Source organism: Rutilus rutilus (assembly GCF_951802725.1).
Source record: "Rutilus rutilus genome assembly, chromosome: 23".
NCBI classification, from domain to species: Eukaryota; Metazoa; Chordata; class Actinopteri; order Cypriniformes; family Leuciscidae; genus Rutilus; species Rutilus rutilus.
The window spans coordinates 19,975,157-19,996,863 of record NC_140233.1 but is presented as its reverse complement, the minus strand read 5'-3'; the positions used below and the strand labels follow the sequence as shown (position 1 = coordinate 19,996,863).

The window sequence follows — 21,707 nt, the reverse complement described above, 5'->3', positions numbered from 1 at the left end:
TTTTTTTTCCTGAAACATCATTAACATTTCCACCACATTGTAATTGCTATTTTTCAACTTGGAAATGAGGCCACAAATGAACTGCAAACTTTCATAAAAGTATAAATAAATCATTTTCAATAAATATTGTAATGGTTTTTTCACTCTTTGTTCAAACTATCATAGTTTAAATAATAATAATTCATATATTTCTCATGGATAGATAAATTGGAGAGTAGACTGGAAGCAAAGTACTGTAGGTGAAAGAGAGAGGGGTGGAATCAGAAAGGACCATGAAGCGCAACCACACCATGCATACGGGCTCGTTCACACCGAACGCATTTTTGCGAGGTCTCGAGTTTTTTCAAAAGTTAAACTGATTTTAACTTGAGCGCCACGTTTAACTTGAGACGCAAGAAGTGCCCGCAACGGTTATACATGTCCGTCTAACGTGTGTTTACATAGAAAGACAATGGAAAAGTAGCGCATTTGAATGGAAAAACATGTTCTGTGAGCGGCCCATGAGGCTACTACTCGAGCAAGACACTTACTTCATGTTGTAACTTTAAGTTCTTCATGGGAACAATAAGTTTGTTGTAAGTTGCTTTGGATAAAAGTGTCAGCTAAACTACAACTGGACGGGCTCATGCATTGGGGAGCAGGTCCAGAGGAGCAAGGCCAGCCGGTCATCATCCAGAGGTACACTCAGCTTCCTGGAACATGCATGTGTAATCCAGGTTAAGCAAGTGAGAGATGCAATGGTGGGCTCATGGCAGCGGTGACTGGTGTGCAATAAGCTCCATATGTGCCTAAGCACACGCTGCCAAAAGATCTGTTTTCTCGCGGTCACATGCTGGGATATTGGACGAGGGCCAATGATAAGAGGGACGGGGCTACAATAATTGAAATGTGCACAGGCCCTCCTATCAGACAAAGAAGTGTATAAAAATGTAACTTTTTAGAAAAAAATATTTTGAATTGGTTATCACATGCATTAACAATGCACAAAGTGGTAAAATAAGTGTTTATAGACACTTTATGAGTGATCTGAGGTATGGATAAAAATGTAGCACATCATTGCCACATAGGTAAATATGCTTTTGGGAAATGCTAACTTGAATAAAAAGTTTCTTTCATTTAACTCAAGTTGAACTTGTTTCAGGAACAGGGGGTCTGTTTTTGATCTCAGTTTTGATCTCTCTTTCTTTTCTTTTTTTTTTAAGCTAAATGCTCAATTTTTATCCAGCGTTTTTTTTATTTCATTCTTTCCAATGTTTTGAACTTTGTGGAGTGTTAAAACATAAATGGATGAGATACTGTCAAATGGCAGACACATGGCGTAGTTCTGGAAAACAAATTAACAAATGTTTTACAAATCCGAAGCCAGGTTGGTAAAACTCAATCAGATGCAATTCTGCTTGGCTGCCCATAACAGATTTCTTGGTTAAATCCGCATAATCCAGTTTTAACATCCATTACGGAGCCAGCTGTTATCAGTCGATTTCCACTCACTATCTTGACTATTTTTGCTGGAATCAAAGTAGCAGTTATTGTTCAAGAAACAAAGCCATGACATAAACTAAAGCAGAACTTGCAGTGGTTTTGGCTGTGAGACAGGCTTCATGATCACATAGTCATAGAATGTTAATAACAGGAATAGAATACGTTTATACATTGTATAATGTCTTTGAAAAGTTCTTAATTACAATTCAACTTTCTTTTACACAAAGTAGTGTGCGATTTTGGTTGAACTTCCCAATGAATTTCAAGTTCATGACATATGTCATTAAAGGTAACATTTACTTACAATATTTTCACCGATCTAGTTTTAATGTAAATATAATTAGGAGTATAACAGACTATAGAGGAATATAGAAATGGTCAGCAAGTAATCTTTTCAGTAAAACCATGTTTACACACATACTGTTTACGTGGCTATAATATTGAAATAACTAATTGTGACTCTAGGCCTTCCTTCCTGCAAAACTGTGGTTCTCATGCATAGCTTGAGACTGCAGACTGACTGGATATGGTTGGATATAGAGTGATTAACCCTTTAGCAGGTGTACATGTAGATGTTGCCCAACAATCTGAACTCGAGCAATAGTGTTACGGAAGAAGAATCTGCTCAGATGCATAAGGAATGTGACAGATGAAGTCTGGTTTTCAGCTGTGATTGTGCAGCACTATACTGTTCCCTGAGGACACTTGCAATGAATGCAGCATTATTTATTGTGTGAATCCCTCCTCTGATTGTGTTCACCATCAGTCAAAGCTGTCACTAATGGGAATGGACGTGATATGACAGGATGTGGAAAGATAAGTCTTCTTTGGCCCTCACATCCAGATATAATGCTTGAACACCTCAAACTCCCTGCAGAGGAAGTTTAAGATGCATAAAAGACGTGGTTTGGCTAAATCTAAATGCATCTGGTTGTTCAGGCCACATATAAAAACGTTACTCCTGCCAAGTGGAATTATGTCAGCATACAGGAGTTTAGGAGTCCTACAGAACTAAGCAAGCTACCACAGATGAGACACATGAACAAAGAAACCTCAAAAGCCAAACACTAATTACAATATTTGATGGACAGACAGACACAAAGTCAGATAGTCAGATAGTCAGATAGATAGTTATATAGATAGATAGATAGATAGATAGATAGATAGATAGATAGATAGATAGATAGATAGATAGATAGATAGATAGATAGATAGATAGATAGATAGATAGAAAAAACCTCAAAAGCCAGACATTAATTACCATATTGGATGGACAGATAGACGCATAGAGTCAGATAGATAGAAAACTCAAAAGCCAAACACTAATTACCATATCGGATGGATGGATGGATGGATGGATGGATGGATGGATGGATGGGTGGATGGATGGATGGGTGGATGGATGGATGGATGGATGGATGGATGGATGGATGGATGGATGGATGGATGGATGGATGGATGGATGGATGGATGGATGGATGGATGGAAGGATTGATGGATAAAAAAAACTCAAAAGCCAAACACTAATTACCATATGGGATGGACAGATAAACACAGCAAGTCAGACAGATAGACAGATAGATAGATAGATAGATAGATAGATAGATAGATAGATAGATAGATAGATAGATAGATAGATAGATAGATAGATAGATAGATAGATAGATAGATAGATAGATAAAACTCAAAAGCCAAACACTAATTACCATATCGGATGGATGGATGGATGGATGGATGGATGGATGGATGGATGAATGGATGGATGGATGGATGGATGGATGGATGGATGGATGGATGGATGGATGGATGGATGGATGGATGGATGGATGGGTGAAAAAACTCAAAAGCCAAACACTAATTACCATATCGGATGGATGGATGGATGGATGGATGGATGGATGGATGGATGGATGGATGGATGGATGGATGAAAAAACCTCAAAAGCCAAACACTAATTACCATATCGGATGGATGGATGGATGGATGGATGGATGGATGGATGGATGGATGGATGGATGAAAAAACCTCAAAAGCCAAACACTAATTACCATATGGGATGGACAGATAAACAAGATAAGCAAGTCAGATAGATAGATAGATAGATAGATAGATAGATAGATAGATAGATAGATAGATAGATAGATAGATAGAGTCTATCTTTGCTAGTAAAAACAAGCGGCACAGTTTACCCCACTCTTCTCCACTTTATGGAAGCATTTGCTCATTCCAGTAGCGGCGCCTTGAGTTAAAACCAATTCATGATGCGATTGCTGTGGTTGGTAATCAAAGGCGAGATGGTCGTTATTGTTTATTAAGGCCTTTGACTTATGGACTGTGGCTTCATATGGTGGGTTCCTGCACAGTTCAGCTCTCACAATCAGTCTTGTGCCCCCGGTCCTCGACATCACCACAGATCCTAATTAAAAGCAGACAGAGGGCTGCATTGTCTGCTGTACAAAACAGTGGCTCTAGCACAAGACGTGAAGAGCGCGGTGGGGCCTTTATACTGTTTATTGCCCTTTATAGAGCTAAATATCTGGACTTATTCTCTCCTACAGTACATACTGGTTCTCTCTCTCTATCCTGAAGAAACATGTGCTGTCCATGTGCACACACACACACACAGCATACAGTCTGCTGTGCATTAGACAGGCAGATGGGACGGTTAGTCAGCCAGGTGGGTATTAAAGGTGTTTGTCGGAATGTCAGAGCGTATCAAAGCCCAGCACATTCCAGCAGTGCACATTAAACACAGACAGCGCTTATCTTACACAGGAATAGAAAAGGGCTAGGAATCCATCAGTGCAAAAACTCTGAAAAGTAAAAGTGTATGTTTAAAGATATCCTATCATGAGAAATCAAATCCTTTGAAAGGAAAGATATTAACATTCTATGAAAACGTACTGTAACTTTCAGAATAAATACCATCAATCTACACTCCACACACCTTGATGACAAAGCCACAAAAAAAAAAAAAAGATTAAAATTACATTGCATAAGTATTCATACCCTTTTCTGGGACACTTGAAATTTAGCTCAAGAGCATTCCAATCCCACTTGCAGATGTTACTACACTTCAAGTGGAGTTAACCTGTGGAAAATTCAATTGAATGGGTATGATTTGGAAAAGGCACACACCTCTCAATAAAAGGTCATGCATATAAAAAGAACTGCCTGAGAGACAGGTTTATATCAAGATACAGATCTGGGGAAGACTACAAAGAAAAGTCTGTTGTATTGAAGGTTAACAAAAGCATGTAGCCTCAAGTTTGAAACAACCAATACTCTTCCTCCTGGCCTAACTGAGCAATCAATGGAGAAGGGCCTTGGTTAGAGTGGTGACCAAGAAGCTGAAGGTCACTCTGCTTGAGCTTCATGGTCATATATGGAGATGGGAGAAATGTACAGAAGGACAAACATCACTGCAACTTTCCACTGATCTGGGCTTTATGGCAAAGTGGCCAGACTCAAGCCTCTCCTCAGTTAAGAGACATGAAAACCCACTTGGAATTTACAACAGCAACAAAAAAGCATCTAAAGGACTCTCAGACTGTAAGAAACAATCTTTTCTGGTCTGATGAACCTCAGTTCCAAGCATCATGTATGGAGGAAACCAGGCACTGCTCATCACCTGCACAATACCATCCCAACAGTAAAGTGGTGGTGGTGGCAGCATCATGCTGTGGGGGGTGTTTTTCAGAGAAGGGGACTGGGGGACTCGTCAGGGTGGAAGGAAAGTTCAACACAGCGAAAGATAGAGATAGCCTTAATGAAAACCTAGTCCATTAACCTAAGACTGGGCAGAAGGTTCACCTTCCAACAGGACAATGACACTAGAACACTAGACAAAATGTAAGTTCCATGCCAAATAAGTAGGACAATGACTTCAGGTTACAGCTTGAGCCAAATATCAACTGTGTGAATAAAAAAAAAGCTGAACTAACATGTTAAAATTGTATTAGTATTATGTTAAATAGTCAGCTTCATATGTGTAGATTTCCCTTAAAAGAGCCCCATAATGTAAGTTTGACTGACAGGTTGAAGATTAGATCAGTGATTGGTTGAAAAGAGGGTTCTCCTAAGGGTCAATGTTTCAAATCACACCTGCTTCCCTTATATTCTTGCTCTCGGCAAAAGCAAGCCAGTCCAGACAAGCATTAAATGAACCTGAATTGTTATTCACAGCCCTCTGCACATTCACAAAAATACTTTTTTAGGTAAGCAAAGACTTATTTACATTTTGCTCTATTCCTTTGAAAAAAAAAAATGGTAGAGAAGAAAAAGAGAATTAAAAGGCTTCTAGTCCATATTGGCACACAACTGCCAGGGCTTCCTTTCAAAGAAACGCAGCAATGTTAGACTTGCAATGAACATCCACGGCTGGTGTTTTTCAAGTACAACAAGAGCTGACTTGGTTAACATGTTGACTAATAGCTTTGTCCTTGATGCATATCGCGATTTGAACTTTCTTTTAGGGGTTTTGAGGATCAAGACCTTGAAGACGGGGCACCAGGAGGGGTTGAGAGTGGAAAGCCATGCATGAATCTTCATTCTAATGTCACTCGTAGCATGCATCAGTTCATCAGTTCAACGCAAGTGTCACTTATGAGGTTACAGCATGCTTAGGTAATGCAGGACAACATGCTTTAGATGTATTACGGATCCAGAGGTATTTGAATTTCATGTTTAAACCAGTTCTAGATGGGCCTTGACCTTTATCAGTCATATATTGGCAGATTTTAAGCAAAACAGCCAGAAAACAATTCAAAACATCTCTTTTTTTTGCAGCTGTAGGGATTGAGTTTCAGGCAGATTATGGGTATCATCTGTCCTGACCTTTTGGCAACGGCAAAAAGGAAATAGGCTGTTGTCTACTTTGGTTTGTTTGCAGTCTAAAATGAAACTTGCGATAATGAACTTCAGATGCCATTGGAAAGCTAGGTGTGCTGGCACTGCCAGGATGCTGAGGTGGCGCTTTGAGTCAGAGAAACACATATATACTTACTGAATTATGCTTTCCACGGCCTGTTTGGGAAACCAGAGAGAAAAACCATCATCTGCATCTCAGTATGCCTCGGCATCAGGCGCGACGAGAACAATAAAACAGAGACATGTGACCAATCTGCTTCCATTTAGAAGAGAGCATTTGGCCTGGAGATAAAGCACTCCCATATGACTTGTTCTCTTCTGCTTTAAAGTTATTAATTGGAAGCGAGTCAATTGATTGTGATGTTCCAAGCGCTGATGTTAGAGCGAGTGAGGAGAGAACTGCTATTAGAGAACATATATTTTTCTGAATTTTCCACAAAAAAAAAAAACAAGCACGTTAAGTTATTTAACAAAACAATGAGTTCTCACTGAGTCTGAAATATTGTATTTTTATAATTAGCGATTTACAAAAAGTGATTCAACTCAATGAGGGAATAATATGAGAAGAGCTAAATATTTGACATCTAGCTCAACGTGAACGGTTTTTGTTTACAAGAAAATATATATATATATATATATATATATATATATTACATAAGTCTAAAATTTCAGATATGGGAATCAGCTGAAGAATTGTGGTATTGCAATTTTTTTTTTTTTTTTTTTTTTGGTGCCTAACTTACATTACGTACTAAAAGGAGCAAATAATATTATCATATTTGTTAAAAATATTATAAAACAGATTCAGCTGAACATTTAATTGCGTTACATAAATGTCTTGGTTTTGTACCAAATTGTGAAAAAGTGTAATACTTTTGTCATTTAGTCATATGAGATTTGGTACGAACAGGACTTCAGGAGCACTACTAACTACCGAATGGAGTAGCAACAAATTAAAAGAATAGAAATAATGAATATTGTTTGTTTAACTATTTAGTCTAAAATGCCAAATAGGAATTCAGTCAAACAATTAAATCTGTTATTCAGAGAATGTCAAAAATGTGCTGCTGTGGACGGCAATTATCATTAGAGTAATTGTTATTGGAGTAAACGGGCCTTAAAACTTGATATTAAAATACCTTTAGAATTGTAATTAGAATGTAAAAGCCTCACTTATACAAAATACAAGAAAAATAAATGCTGACAGGTTAACTGTACAGTCCAAAATGTCAGATAAACGATTCAGATTCTAAAAAAAAAAAAAAAAAAAACAGCACAATAAATAATTCAGAACGTTTGTTCATTGCTATTCTTTTGAAAAGACACTACGACGCCTTGGCTTCACTTTTTCACACTCTCCTGCATAAATCACTTGATCTGGTCCCTTTCAGTGATCAGATGATTCATTCATCACACAGCTCAACTCCTGAAACACACACACACCGACCGCAGCAGCTGATTTATTATTTCTGTTAACCCCCCCTTCAGTAAATTAAATAATTCATGAATTAACCAACTTTGGAATATATTGTCCAGCTCTAATAGACATCGAAGACCCCAAGAAACCTACTGCACACGAAACTAGAATTTTGATTTTGGGTATTATATTGGTAAAGTGCAAGCAATTCTATAGGAATAGCGAAGGAGTGGGACAGATTTGGACAGTGGAGACAGTGCTCCTAAATGTGGATCCTGCCACATAGATACCCTGGCCACATAGAGACAGAGAATGGACCACAGACCACAGAAACATGCAATTATCCCAAACAAGGAGGACTGGCCAAGCTCTTCCCACTGTGATGGACAACAACAGCACATATACATGAGCATGAGCGCAAACACACTGAACATACAAGAGCAGCCACATGACTCTAAATCATCACCTCTATAAATGCCTTTCATAATTATAAACAAACAAACGCACGCGTTTAAACAGATTTTGGGTGGTGACCCAACACAGTACCAAAATTATCATCCAAAAGTACACACAATTGTAAGCAATGAAAGGTATTTGAATACATAATATGTTTTATGTTTCATTCTGTAATTAATCACATTGAACTAAAATAATAAGACATTTTTTTTTATTATTCCCATTTGATTGAACTTAAATCTATCCCTGACCTCTACATTTGGCAATTGAGAGGCTTGCGTCTTTGACTCAAGATGGAATGTTGAAACCTAAACTGCTTCAACTTAAATCCCTCAAAATGTTCATACAGTCACGTTTAAGTTCAATGATGAAGATGCCAAAAGGATCAAATAGCAATAGAATTATTTAATAAAACAAACTAATTCCACAGGAGAGAAACAAAACGAAACGGCGTGCAAGACACGAACAGTACAGAATAAAGAACTGATCAAACTGAGGGACTTAAGGGGACCACATTAATACGGTTTCGTTTGAAAACGCATATTTTTCTCTCCGCTTTGGCCTTCTGTGACGCACTCTGAGACGGCGTTTTTATCCTGCAAAAACTGAGCCTTTTGAAAACACTTTCCCAAGTGGATCAATTTTAAAACTCTGCTTTCGCGTTATAGTCTGGGCTGTGAAAACGATGACGCATGTTTAGTCACATTGAACCGATAAATATCTATTTTTATACCACTATTGTGCCTGTTGTGTGCTATTCACTTTCACACTGTTGCCAAAGATATGCTTCTTTGTACACTCTTCATATCACCTGGACGCATCAGTGAATGTGAGATACTTTTGCTAAATAAAATTATCCTTAGCAAACTTCGGCAACACCTCCTGCAGCAGACATGCAGACACTACACATCAGCCTGTGAGCATATGTAGTCATTCCTGACATATCTGCAGCGGTAACTGAGTGTCTGTCACGTTTGCGCTCCGGCACGACACACTGTGAGCTTAGGTGCTGAGGATTACCAAGGTATGTTTCATCAGCCCTGGATGACGTCCAACAATATCTGCCGCGGCTGCTTTTTTCAAGGACTCGCCGAGAGAGAAGGGGAGTTAAGTGATCAAAGACGAGAGAGAAGCTTTGGGTTTTTTTACCGAGGCCCACATGTTTTAAATAAGAGCGTCTGCCCACAAGCTGGACACTAGCACATTAGCAGAAGAGGCCAAACAAGTTCCATCATGCTCTCCTTTCTTTATATTCATATCCATCAATGTATGATTTTGTCTTTATTTCAACATCCTATCAGTGCTGTATTACCATGTCATAGGTTGGTGTACTGGTGCTTTTTTTTTTTTTTACATTTTATTGTTACAGCATGGAAGTATGATGTATTTAACTGAGAAGTTGGCCTAAAAATAACTAAAAAGTTAAAGAATTACTTGAATTAAAACCTATTGTAAGAAAACTTATTTTATTTCAGCTTCAAAATGAATAAAAACTATATATCCATTTTTAAAAATCTAAAACTAATAATGACAAAAACAGCCAAATTACTAAAACTTTGAAATGAAACATTTAAAACCAAAATCTATTTCAAAATAATAATAAAAAACTATATTATCTTAATGATACTACAATAACACTGAAGTAAATTAAATGAACCCAAAGTAAGAAAAAAAAAAAGTCAACCTGCAATATAATTAATATCATATCATATAATAAAAAATATGGATATGTGGAGAAGAATTTTGGACCAGTGAGATTTCCCTGTGGATGAAATTACCAAGTCAAACAACAAAAAATAATAACAAAGTGACTAGCAAAATGTTGCTTGTAACGGACAAAAGGCCAAATTTACATTCAATTTAGATTTTGTGAGTGTTGCTTCATGTTGTGTTGGTGACAGGTTGCTGACAAAAATAAAAACACAATAAAATTTAGCGTACAAGTACTGGCTTGCAACTGATGTCTTTTCAACAAAAGCTATCGTCGTCACCTTCTTCCATTCCAGGTAGATTTATTAAATGTATGAGTCACTGACACGGCAAAGCCATAATAAAACAAAATTGAACTATTTTAAGCCACTTTTACTACGGTATCACAGCTCTTCTCACAAGGACAGTGTCCGGAGGTGTGGTAGACAGCCAGTTCTGTCCAGAATCACAATTGCTCTACCATTTCTCACCTTTTTAATGAGAAACTTTATATATGAAAGATATGACTATCCTTTGAGGCATTCAATGTGTCTTCAACTACTTCAATTGAGTTGAAGACTTCAATTCCATCTTTGAGGAAAACAGTGTTAGAACATGCTGATGAGTAGAAGCAGAAATGTTGTGGTGCCAGTTCATGATGTAATACTATAAAAGTAAAACTATCCACAAGGACTAAATACATTTTACTGGCACTCTAGCACCACAAACCGCGCGCGGCCTGTAGCCGATTTCATTTGTCAACACAATCACGTCACCTGTAAAGAAATAAAGTTCAGACTAAATAAATGGATCCAGTCGTGACACAGAGTATGGTTTAGGGTAGGATGATTATTTCAGCATTGTGTAGGCAATCAGCGCAATGACTGACCCAATGAAATCTTTAGAATCGGTTGCTGGGCGGGGTTTGATCTTACTCATTGTAGTTTAGGACAAGAAGAATAAATCTGATTTATTAAATCAATCGACAACAACAATCAATCACACTCACGCGAAGAAGAATGCCTCCAAGGTATTTAACTTTTTTTACGAAAACTTGAAACTGTGGGAACAGTGCTTTTGTGTAGTGGTGCACACTTCATAGTGGGCACGCGATCTACATTTATTGCATTCGCAGCGTGAGCTGGAGGAATGGTTACTGTGGGTAACAACAGTGCTTATAGGGGTGCGAACCATAGACGGTGCGAACATTATAGTGGGCAGTGACTTACATATGACACAGACAGAAAAGAGCTCTTTTCGTGCTTTATTTGTGTCGCCGTAAAAACGGTGTTAGTTTGCAGGGGTGCGTGTAAAAAAAGTTTACATGTGTAAACTAAAGGCCTAAAAAGTTTGTATGTGTAAAGTGTGCATGAGTCTGTTCCTGAACAAAATGCTTTTAGAATTTAACAGGAATTTTAGCTATAGTTTTACGATACTGGATGAAATATATGTACCACAAATAAATAAAAATCTATCTATCCACATACATAAGTGTATGTATATGTGTGTGTGTGTGTGTGTGTGTAGGTATGTAAAATAGAATCTACCGCATATTTGTATATGGTGAACACATATTCCTAGTCTTTACACTGTGTCTACTGTCTACACCTGACGCAGGAAGCACGACGTGACAAATCCCTGAAGTAAATGCCTCGTTCTATTTATGACAAAGCAGCACTCGCAATACGTCTAATAGGAATGACAAATGGATTTGCAACGTGCTTTGTCACGCCCAGTGTAGAGAGTTTCTCGCTGTGTGGCACGGTAAGACGCGACAATGTTAGACACGGTGTTGGTATAAAAAATAAATAAATAACGAAAATAACAGTGAGGAATCGATTCTTTCGATTCCAGAAACAGGAGTTGGAATCGGAATCGATTCCAAAAAATCCGGAATCGAACAGCCCTATGTGACACACCGAGTCCCACAGAGGAGCTCCGGAAGGATAAAAGGAGGAGTGACGACAGTTGAAGATGAGAGAGGACCAGGCCTCGACTTTATGTTGTGGTTTTGTTTTAGCTTATGCGGCAGTCTTCAGTAAGGGGCTGCTGCTTTACGTTCATTTTATTGTTTACGTTTGGTTTGTGTGAATAAAGTTGCGTTGAACGTTTCTCGTTTCTCGAGTCTTTAACTTTGTTACATTGCTCAAATGAAAATTTTAGGAATAACATAAAGCAACCTAAAAATGTATGGATAGACTTATACATTTTATATTTCAATGTTTTGATATTTGCACTTTAGACATTTTGACAAATAAGTAACTAAATTGTAATTTTTTATGTTTTGGGAAACAAGGGGCTGATGAGGGACAGGTGTGGGTGATTTGTTGTCATGGGAACTAATGAGGGTAACTATAGCGACAAAATAGGTAAAAGGCAAAACAGGAGCCAAACACAGGAAGTGAACACAGAAACAATAGGAACTGAGAATACACTTCAACATAAAATTCCTTATAGAACACAAGACACAGCACAGGAACCGTGACATCGCACCGTGATTGCACCGACATCAGCAGTGTATCCGCCAAACAGGAAGCCTGTCTCCAATGCCTAGGAATCCCCTTGGTATCTTCAAATACAACGTTCATAACAGCCGTAAAAACTGGCATTGCATCCATGACAGCTGGAGACTCTGCCGTGGCATCCATGACGGCTGGAGACTCTGGAGTGGCATCCATGACGGCTGGAGACTCTGGAGTGGCATCCATGACGGCTGGAGACTCTGGCGTGGCATCCATGACGGCTGGAGACTCTGGAGTGGCATCCATGACGGCTGGAGACTCTGGCGTGGCATCCATGACGGCTGGAGACTCTGGAGTGGCATCCATGACGGCTGGAGACTCTGGAGTGGCATCCATGAAGGCTGGAGACTCTGATGTGGCATCCATGACGGCTGGAGAGTCTGGCGAGGCCGCCATGACGGCTGGAGACTCTGGCGTGGCGGCCATGACGGCTGGAGAGTCTGGAGTGGCATCCATGACGGCTGGAGAGTCTGGCGTGGCATCCATGATGGCTGGAGACTCTGGAGTGGCATCCATGACGGCTGGAGACTCTGATGTGGCTTCCATGACGGATGGAGAGTCTGGTGAGGCGACCATGACGGCTGGAGAGTCTGGCGAGGCGGCCATGACGGCTGGAGAGTCTGGAGTGGCATCCATGACGGCTGGAGACTCTGGCGTGGCATCCCTGACGGCTGGAGACTCTGGAGTGGCATCCATGACGGCTGGAGACTCTGGAGTGGCATCCATGACGGCTGGAGACTCTGGAGTGGCATCCATGACGGCTGGAGACTCTGGAGTGGCATCCATGACGGCTGGAGACTCTGATGTGGCTTCCATGACGGCTGGAGAGTCTGGTGAGGCGGCCATGATGGCTGGAGAGTCTGGCGTGGCGGCCATGACGGCTGGAGACTCTGGCGTGGCTGCCATGACGGTTGGAGTCATGGATGCCACGCCAGAGTCTCCAGTCGTCATGGCCGCCAAGCCAGAGTCTCCAGCAGTCAAGACCGCCACGCCAGAGTCTCCAGCCGTCAAGTGAGCCAGCTCCACAAAGTCCTCATTTGGTCGGTCTCCTTGACGGAGACGCTTAATTTGTGCTTGTGTGCTAAATTTTTGGTCAGTTGTTCTGTAACGTGTAAGCAGGGACGAGGCAGAGAGAGAGAGAGAATCCAGATGCAAGCACAAGTTTATTAGCAGAATAATCCAAGAACAAGAGTATAATCCACAAAGAGAAGGCAGGGGAGCAACTACAGGAACACACATACAAGGAGCAACGACCGACAAAAAACAACAATCTGAAGCACAGATGTTTAAATAGACAGGTTAACAAGGAGCTGATGAGGGACAGATGTGGGTGATTTGTTGTCATGGGAACTAATGAGGGTAACTATAGTGACAAACAAGGTACAAGGCAAAACAGGAGCCAAACACAAGAAGGTGAACACAGAAACAAAGGTAACGGAGAATTCACTTCAACATAAAAGTCCTTACAGAACACAAGACACAGCACAGGGATCGTGACACTAATGCCGAGTTCACACTGCACGATTTTCAAAGTAGTCGGGTCACTGTTCTTTTCACACTGCGTGACTATCTGGGGTAACATTCAGTTGCTGCTGTGTTCACACTGCACGATGGATCGGCGACAGGGGTTTTCACATTGCATGACTTAACAAAAGAAAGAATCGCAAACTATATTTCACAACCAAACACACGCGAGAAGTCATAAGGAAATAACGCAAGATCAAGCGTGTGTGAGACCGGAGTTCTCGCGTGAGACTGAAATTGTTACTAAAAATTATAGCCTTAAAGAAGATTGCGATCCAAATTGTCTGCGCTGATATGCAGCGAAAAGGAGAAAAAGAAAAACAGCTTATGCAGGAGGAAATGGTTGGGGAGACACAGAGAGCAAGGATCTGCAAAGAGAGTTGGGGGTAAATAAATAATTTTGCAATGTGCTACTGTTGCTGCTGGTCAAGCAAATGTTTGTGCTTTGTTTCTGTTTGATATAATTGTAAATATATCTATTGAAATACTGATATTGTGGTCTATAACTCTTCCCCGAACATCCCGCTGTCCTGTCTTTTGCTATCTCATTGGCTGTAGGTCATCGGCGATGTAGTTTTCAGTCAGAACACATTCACACAGCAGGATTTTGTGGATTCTCTCAGATCTCATCTTTGATCATTCACACTGTGTGATTGTCACTCGCGTGAACGAGCACTGATTTGCCTGTGATTTCAGGCATTTGTCGGTGATCTCCCAAAACCTGTCGGCGAGCGAAAATCGGGCCTAAAATCTTCTCAGTTCTCACGCATGCATCGTGGCGCTTTTATGAACTCACGTCTGAGGCCCACACAAAAGAAAATGAATAGTTGAATAAAGTCGTTATTTTTGGGGGGGTTTTGCACGCAAAAAGTATTCTCGTCGCTTGATAAACTTAAGGTTGAGCCACTGTAGTCACTTTGACTATTTTAACAATGTCTTTACTGACTTTTCTGGGCTGTCAGATGCAAATTACCTAGCAGCCTATCAAGGAGTGAGCCAGCTCTCAGATTTCATCAAAAATATCTTAATTTGTGTTCCGAAGATGAGCGAAAGTCTTAAGGGGTTGGAACAACATGAGGTTGAGTAATTACTGACAGAATTTAAATTTTTGGGTGAACTAACCCTTTAATGAAGAACTGGTCATCAGGTTATCAGGTGACCTGTAAAATGTGCAAAAACTGTTTCCATTGCAGTTTTGCGAAATATTCCTTTTTCTAATTGCCTGAAACCCCCCACCTCATGTGAGTGTTAAAAACTTTTTTTTGATATATGGGAGTTTTTGCTAAATTTACATGTTTCCATTTGCCGTATTTCCAATTCGAAATTTCAATTCGCGTAATTTGAAGGGTAATGGAAACGTGGCTTATGTCACCTTAAAATGAAGCGTTACCAAATAAAGTTTCCCAAAAAATCTTACCAACCCGATTTTTTTCCTCCTTAGCAGTTAATTTGGTCAACAATATTTCAGAAAAAGCCACCCTTGAATTAAACCAACAACAAAAAACTTCAGTAAAACAATCTTTTCCTGTTTAATGGGTGGTTCTTTTTTTGGACCAGACTTGATTCTGCTAGTCAAAGTCTCAATGCATGACACTACTCTGTGCTAATAAAAACACCCTTTAGCGCTGACTTTACTCAATATAGAGCGTGTCCACTCTTAGCTTATCATGTAAATATACGTACATTAGGTAAACTAACTGAAACCAGATAGGCCTAAATCTCTTACTGAGAGAATCCGTCAAACCTGAATAATACATACTAGCTGCAGTGACAGACACAATCAGGTCACTGTCAGTTATTCCACTGATCTAATATCAGACCTTTTAGTTCTGCATGAATACCTGCATTAAACAGCATGTCTGAAGTATATGAGTTTTCCGCTGACATTCTTCCTGCGGAATAATACAGAGTCATGTTTCAAGTGCTGCAAAAAAGCACCTCCTTCCATAGAGAACTAATGACACGATCTATCTGTCAGTGGATGCAATAACTGTAGGCTGTCACTCAATACTAGGGTCCCGCCCCCTATATGCCCCTCCACTCACCCTGAAGCCTTCTAGACCTGTCAATAACCCTTAAGAAGGGGAGGAGGGGAGGGATTTTAAGAGGTGAAAGACAAATATCTCACTCAGCATGACATTGAGTGGTGGGGTTTCCCTCATGTACTGCATGACTAGATTAAACCTCAAGACAGCATATATAATGGAGGAGTCAATAACTACAGCGGATCAGAATACAGGCCTCCAGGTGGTTGTCACAAATGCAAATAAACGCCTATGAGGCTGTTTATACAAGACTGGAATGATGAAGGTTAAAGTTCTGTAACTCGAACATGGTTGTATGTCTATCAACCACTTAGGCATAAAGGACAAAGTGAGAATCAATTTAGAAAAGAGTCTGAGGTGCTTTAAAGCCTATATAAATTCAACCGCCAGCCGAAAAGCGCAAAACCTTTTTCCGCATCATATATAGTCATTGACACCAAAAAAAAGAAAAACAGCACACGCAAATAAGTGTTGACGATCATGGCGCCATTTTAAGTGAATTCACCTGAAGACTTCTCTCAAATCCCATACCAGCACAAATCTCTGCCCTTGAAGTTCTAATAATTTAACGTCTAACCCTCATTTAAAGATTTCTCAGATTGTCAACAAGACTATACATGCTCTCTCAAGCCTCTTCACCTCCCCTCAAAAACAGCACACATTTTATTTTCTTCCCAAGCCACAAGAGTGCGTGAATGATGTGCCTAGCAGAAAGCCTGTTTTCGTAAGTTTGATGCTGATGTCCTGCTTTGAAGCCTGTTTTCTCACAGACAAGTCAGCGACACCCTAACTAGACATGACATATTTTTTGCTGAAACAGGGTCCCCAACAGGGCACGGCTTATTAATAGACATTTTTCACTTCAGCCAGTGCATTCCTCAAACACAAAGCTTCACTTTGAAGAGAAGATGGATCGCAGCAGATAACTTAACATATCTGACATGTGGGAGACAGATTGTGCTTTAGGAGCGTGAAGACGTGAATGCAATTATTTGATTCCACATGATTTCAGACGTATGTCTGATTAAGATCTACAAACATTCAATTACACAACAAAAAGGTCATTTTTGCAGACAGTGATGTGTGATGTTAATACATAGTAATAATGCTGTAATAATACAGTAATAACAGTCCTGTCACTGACTGTCGCCGTCGGTCTGTCAGCAGAGTCTCTGTTAGTCGTGCATTTCAGATTAACCTTTGGCCTTGCTCTTTGATGAACTTACGAGGGTGTGTTCACAGTATCTCTCAACTACTCTTTATTAAGAACTACGGAACATTTTTTACCCCAAGGCTTTTAAAGGGGGGGAAAAAAGGTCGCCTATTTAAGGCTTAATCAACCCAAATTAAACTCTTTAGCATGAAAAATACAAGCGAAACAACGATGACAACTTTAAACTGAACCCTAAATATTGTTCTACAATAAAAAATAAATTAAAAAAGTGGATATTTGATATGCCACTTCGGATAGGGTTTCTTTCATATGGATTTGTCAATTAAAAAAACAATGTGTTTGGTTACATTTAACTTTTAGCAGTTTTAAATGTCTATTAATTTGTCGCTATTATTTTACTGTTACATTGAACTAAACCTATTTAATTTTTTTAGGGTAAAGGTTAAATTGGTTATTTATTCCTTAATTATACTTTTAAGTGGCACACCTAGTTCTTCACACTGCTAAATTCCTCCTGAAGCCAAAAAAAAAACCTCCACCAATGTCCATTATATTGAGCTACATGCAGGACATTTCATGGCAGCAGCTTGAAGGGTTAATTCCTACAGTGGCTGCAGTCTGCATCATAAAATGAGATCCTTTGAACTTGCCATGGCCGGAACAAAATATGTAAATAAATGTAAAACACATAATCTTTATTTATCAGACCAATGCCAGACAGATGGATCGGCCCACCTGGGAATCCTGCCGGCTCTCCAGATGTCCAGTCCGTTGCGATCTGCAGGCCAGATCCGAATGAAAAGGAACATGAGTGTCTCCTTAAACACACACAAAAAGAACTAAATTAATGTTTTCTTCCATTAATCACTCGGACATTATAACAGCAATGAGACAGATTGCCAAAAATGGAAAAGATTACAACTCTGATCTGTAAATCCTTGTTTGCATTTACAGATCAAATGCTCTATAGGCGCCACCATTGGGCCACACTGGCCAAGCCGGTACGGATACGGTATCATTTTCCACTCAGGGGCTGAAAATGAAGCTCATTGCAATGTAATATAAATGCTTAAGTCGTTGCATTGGAAATGCAACGTATAAAGCGCTATATAAATAAATGTGACTTGAATCAACCTTTATGAGACTATAAACAAAGATTTACGGAAGCTATTTCTAGATGCACCTGGACAATATTAACATTTTACTCATAGCTGTAACCTAGCGTTTTAAAGTTTATATTAGTTTGACGGTGACTGCTTAAACGGTGTTTACCCATTTAATATTTCCTTTATGTACAAGCTGTTGTAGATTACGAAAGACAATAATGTTTCTACCTCATTCATTAATTAAAGTATAATTTTAGACCGTAAGTTATGCATTATGAAGCCAATGTTTGTCTTTTACGCCATAATGTTTTGAAACAGTAGAAGTCAGAATGTCCTTTCTGGCTCTGAAGTTTTTCAAAGTCCCTTTGTGGCTTCCAAACCCCATGTCTCTGGCCTATACTCACACTCTATTTATGCAGGAAAATGAAGTTGAACACTTGGCCCCTCCTAAATCTGTAAACTACAATTAAGCTAAATTCCAAGTTTATTTCCAAACGCCGTCCTTGTTCCAGACCATGTGAGAGGCTCGAGTCTAAAATTATAACACTTTGGGTCAGGCAGGCTTGGGGTCAGCCAATTCCTCTACGTCTGTCTCTGAGCATGAGAAGTGGTTAAACATACTTGTGACATCCGTCATGGGCAGACACATTCAAGAACTTGATTTAAAATATGTATATACAGATGATGTGATTACGTCTGCCGTCAATCCATACCGGTTTCTTTTATCAGTACGTCTTCGGGTTTTGATTGACAGGCATGTAATTGGAAATCAATGTCACCTTGTCATTTCACAGGATTGTTGTCTTTCTTACGGCGACCCATAGTCAAAAAGGAGAAAACAAAATGTACATCTGACAGGGGAGGAAGGGAGTGTGAGGCCTACATTATACCTTCATTGCTGTGGTTGGAGAGAACAGTTGTGTAAAGACGAAGCGAAGCGTACATGTGCCGTCACACAGTCACACTGTCTGGCAAAGTAAATTATATGTTTTTTAGCACACAACATTCTTGCAATTCTGGCTAAATTGTATTTTACAATACATATATTATATATTCTGGCTATTTAATTATATTTAAAATTGTATTAATTATTTTATTTCACACATATATACAAAATAATATATATATACATATACAGTATAGTATAATGTGTGTGTGTGTCTGTCTATGTATATATATATAGATAGATAGTGTCTATATATGCACAAAAAGTGAACAAACAACTGCAAATAATATGATTCATATATGTGATCTCATATCTAAATTTCAAAGAACTCCCAATTCAAAGGCTTTTGAGCAACAATAGAAAACACTTTTACACTTTTTGAAAATACCACAAAAGAGTGCAAGTTTTTACAAAGTTTCCATTCAATTGTGTGGTTTTATTGCTTTATTCTTTCTTTTACGATGTTTACTGTTTATTCTGCATTGGCATTAAGGCTCTGAACGCAAGCTCTCTTACGCCTCCCGGAAGGAATTTATGAGACCAGAGGTTCATGTGAGGCACTGTCATTCCTACAGACGCGAGACTGGGACGACAGTTGCCCTAGAGATTAATTATACCTAACCTGGCAATCCAAGAGGGCAAAACTTCACAGTGGAGGTCTGCTTCACTTGTGCTGTAATCCCCTCGAAATCAAAGAGCTCTGAGATCAAAAATGAGACACAATACTTCTGTTTCGTGCTGTAATCCACATAGTCTGCAGAAAGACCCAAGCAGGTTCATATGACGTAAACCACATGTGGTGCAAACGTGCACAGATCTGATGTATGCATGATGGAGAGAGATGGAGTGACAAGTGAGACAGATAAAAGGACAGACAGGCAAAAAGACAGAAAAGAGGAACAGAAAGATCGATAGACTGACAGATGGACGGAAAGAAAGACAGAGACAGACCAGCAAAAGTACAGGAGAGGAACAGACAGAGATATTGTAGACCAATAGAGAGTGTCTGTCTGTTTTTGTTTACCTGTATGTTTTTTTTTTTTTTTTAAGGAAAAGAACAGAAACTGAAACAGATGGATGGATGGATGGATGGATGGATGGATGGATGGATGGATGGATGGATGGATGGATGGATGGATGGATGGATGGATGGATGGATGGATGGATGGATGGATGGATGGATGGATGGATGGATGGATGGATGGATGGATGGATGGATGGATGGATGGATGGATGGATGGATGGATGGATAAAACAGACAGAAGAACAGCCAGACAGATTGAGATAAGGCTAGATAAGTAAATAGACAGACAGTTTCATCACAAACTGCTGGTTGGGAATTCCTGTCCTAAAATAGGGCAGAAAACAAACATATTGAAACATCTATTAGTCATGGACGTGTGGTACATTACTCTTTTGCAGAAAAAAAAAGAACAGAAGATCAAGGGGCATGTTTTTTCAATGTTGGGAACAATCTGAATCAAATTATCCAGCTAAGATGACTAGACAATTGCTTGGACTGAAACAACCGCTTCAAACAAAAGTGTGCAAACAGGTTACAGGTTTTCAGACATGAATGATTTGAATCATTCATTCAGTGCTTTCCTGCCAAAAATGAACACCATGCATCTCTCAACGCTTTCTGCAGGCAATTCAAGCCTCACAGATGCGGTTAGATAAACTCAGCTTAATAAAAAACATACAACTGAAATTGATTGGTCCTGATATATAACCTTGTGGTACTCCACTGACTGAAGGAACACGTGTGTCATGCTGTCTGGATCCCCCCCACCCCCCACCCCCCTCTAACTGCCATGACTCACTGATGAGTCATTCCCAGAGTAATTCCCACAAACACAGATCATGCGCAATACTGTGTGTGGAAGCATGAGAATTCCCAGAATTATTTTGTAATCTCAATGTTTCAGCTCGGTTTTCTTGTTCTGGGTTTTTTTTCCAATTTTTAACAAACTGATAGTGGCACATAGGCTTCATTCATGGACGGCGGGTTAAAAACCATGTTAGATATCATGTATACAAACTAATTAGTATCCATGAGTCCACCACACAACACAATGACACCCATGGGGTGTAGAAAAAGATAAAACACACTCAATAAAACACACTAACTTGTGCCTTTCCATTAAGGAACATTCATATGCATTGTTGTGTTTCTACTTGTGTGTTGAGTCAGCATCAAACAGCCTCCTCCTATTCAGTCTGAATGGAAAGGCCGAGGCAGGAGACATGTGAAAGTAAACACAAAGCTCTTGTGTTCAGCAGAGTTGTTACACAGTGAAGGTCTAATGGTTCCACACAAAATCTATATGTTTATCCACAGATAAACAGCTCAGTTTCGGCCAACAATCACTGGGACGAGAAGAATCAACATATTTGTCAGGTCCTGACATTTATATTACGGTCAATTTAATGCATATACATATTACGGCTGTCAAGAGATTAAAAGCTGTAATCTA

At 39.5% G+C, this 21,707-nt stretch overlaps 1 protein-coding gene across 2 annotated transcripts in view; it reads right to left on the bottom strand.

Moving 5' to 3' along the window:
• znf469 (zinc finger protein 469) overlaps window positions 1-21,707 on the bottom strand; it is a 314,352-nt gene that overhangs the window by 87,989 nt on the left and 204,656 nt on the right. For both annotated transcript variants that reach the window (XM_084397157.1, XM_084397159.1), the window contains exon 3: window positions 17,914-17,996. The gene's annotated coding sequence lies outside the window, so the exon portion shown is untranslated. The remainder of the gene's footprint in view (window positions 1-17,913; window positions 17,997-21,707) is intronic.